The sequence below is a fragment of the Manacus vitellinus genome, unplaced genomic scaffold (assembly GCF_001715985.3).
Source record: "Manacus vitellinus isolate BGI_N305 unplaced genomic scaffold, ASM171598v3 scaffold_64_pilon, whole genome shotgun sequence".
Classification (NCBI taxonomy): Eukaryota; Metazoa; Chordata; class Aves; order Passeriformes; family Pipridae; genus Manacus; species Manacus vitellinus.
The window spans coordinates 3,130,910-3,133,583 of record NW_021940718.1 but is presented as its reverse complement, the minus strand read 5'-3'; positions in this window follow the sequence as shown (position 1 = coordinate 3,133,583).

Genomic DNA, 2,674 nt, shown 5'->3' with positions numbered 1-2,674 from the left:
CCTGCACGGGTCGGGGGGGGGTCCCCCCGTGTGACACCTCCACGGAGGAGCATCAGAGCTGTGGAACCGCTGCCATATCTGGGGGTGCCCCTCCCCACCGCCCTCCTGAGCCCCGTTAGGGTCAGCGGGGCTGGCAGGGAGCAGCCGGGGGTTCAGGAATTCAGGAATGATGCACGGCCCCCTCCTCGCTGTGTTCCAGCCCCACGTCCGGGGCTCACAGAGCCCGGTGTGGTCGAGGGTCCTGGTTTTCCCAGCTCTCGGGGTTCTCGTGCCCCAGGTGGGCTGAGGAGGGATTTGGAGGGTCACGTGGAAGATGGATGAGCAAAAAGGGGTTGTGGTGGTGGTCAATAAATTGGTATCAAACTGGCTCTTGAGGAGTCCAGAAGCAGAGCAGGCTGAGGGCAAACCCCCCAATTTACCCACCCAGACCTAAGGTCAGACCCCCCTCCTACCCCATGAGCTCAAGGGGCCGTGGCTGTGTCCCCAGCCACTGTCCCAGAGCCACCAAATCCCTCCCCAAGCAGAGGAAGGGATCGAGGCGCTGGGGTGCTGTGCTGACCCCAGAGAAGGGGGACACCCTCGTGCCACCACCTGGGAAGGACCCCTGAGGGCATCGGGGCATCTCCTTCAGTCACGGACTCAGCACAGCCCTGCAAAGGGTCGTGTCCCCACCCCGGGGGGCTCTCGGGGCTATCCCCTGTCCCCGGGAGGACACGAGAGGTGCTCAGCAGGGCTGGGGTAGGGGCCAGCTGGGAGAGGAGCACCCGTGTTTACACACAGCGCCTTGCAAACCGCCCCCCCCCCGCGCATCCCAGCCCCCTCCCCCTCGGCGGCAGCTCCTCTTGAGGTTTGAGGTGACATCCTGCTTTCTGCATCTCGCTGTCACCCTGCCCCGGGGGGCCCTGGAGCGGGCAGGGCAACCGCAGAGGCAGAGCAGGCAGGGCTGGGGGGGTGCAGGTCCCCCTGCCCAGCTCGGGCTGCACCCGAAAAATGGCACCTCTCAAACCCAGGAATTCCCTCATCCTCCTTGTGCAGCTCGTGGTGGGGCAAAGAGCTCACAGATTCCTTTCCTGAGCTCCCCATCCCTGTCTCCTTCCCCTGTCTGGGGAAAAAATTGCCAATATTTGGGTTTATAAACCACCAGGCCAGGAAAACAGCAGGCTGTAAGTCAGGGTGACATCCTGCCCAGCAGCAGATCGGAGCAGGTGAAGCCTTTTCCATCAGTGCTTTATTCTGGAAGCGCTTGCAGAGGCAGGATTAGGGATAAACACCAAGCTCTGCAGGGTCTGGGCACCTCCAGTCCTCCAGCACGGCCAAAAAACCAGAGAAATGGATGAAAATAGAGACAAGGGTGATGCCAGGCATTCCAGCCTCCCTTTCCTGGGATGCTGGGGGACAGATGTGGGCATGGGAGCACTCCCTGTTGCCCTGAGCTAACCCCAGTGCCAGCTCCGAGTGCCACGTGTGGGGCAGCTGCTCCCCTGGGTGTCCCCCACCCCGATGGTGGGTGAGCAGGGCTGTGCCTGGAGGTGTGGGTGCCCTGGCAGGGGTGATGTGGGAGCCCTGGCAGGCAGGAGCAGGGGAAGCCGAGGCACTTGGCACTGGTTTCTCTTCGAGCACAGCCCGATGCAGAGATAAGATAAGGTGTCTGAGGCTGCCAAGGTAAACTGAGGTCACTGCAAACCCAGATGGGTTGAACGTGTCCCCACAGCCCCAGGTTACACACACACAGAATCCCACACTGGTTTGGGTTGGAAGGACCTTAAAGCCCATCCAGTTCCACTCCCTGCCTCCCCTTCCACTATTCCAGGTTGCTCCAAGCCCCGTCCAACCTGGCCTTGGACACTTCCAGGGCTGGGGCAGCCACAGCTGCTCTGGGTGCTCTGTGTAACTCTGGGCCACATCCAGGTGTGTATTTTCATTTCAGGCAGATTTGTGTCCTTCCCCCCATCTCCTGCCCAGTGTGATAAAACCCCTCCTTACCCCACAGCACCAAGGGTCGAGCAGAGCTGGTGGCAGGGCAGGGCCAGGGGCTTCCAAGTCACTCTTTGCCTAATTTGGCTCGAAATCTGGGTGAGATGCTCTGTGGGAGAGTGGCATCCTCCTGGGCAGGCAGGGGTTTTGTGTTTCACAGCTGGAGGGGTTGGGGGCTTCCCCTCTCAGTGTAACCACGGGGCTGGTGTGGGTTTGGCTGCCTGGACACCATCCTGCAGCTCCCAGCCTGTCCCAGCCCCTCCAGCTCCAACCGGTGGCACCTCCAGGGGCTGGCAGAGCTGGCACCCTGCTCCCCCTCCCTGGCACCTCCCTGGGGGCTCCAGTGTGGTCCAGTCATTGAAAGCTTTGGAAGCAGCTTCCAAAGCTGGGGTGTCGAGGAACTGTGGTGCCAAGGCTCTTTGCTCTCCCCTCTACAAATGCACTTTTTTCTCCCTTAAGCTCCTGCTTTTAAACAAAACTATCATGAACCCCCCCGACTCCCTGACCTGGAGCTTTCCAGACACCTCAAAAGAGGAGAAAGCTCCTGGGCGTCCAAAAACTGGTTGGAGCAGATTTGGGAGCCCAGGCTGTGGGAACAAGAGGAACATCCAGGGTTTAAAAGGGGGTAAAAGCCCCTTTGGCACCCCGAGGCCTCCTCTTCCCCCCTCGGATGGTCCCCAGGCCCCCCCGATGCGGGTTT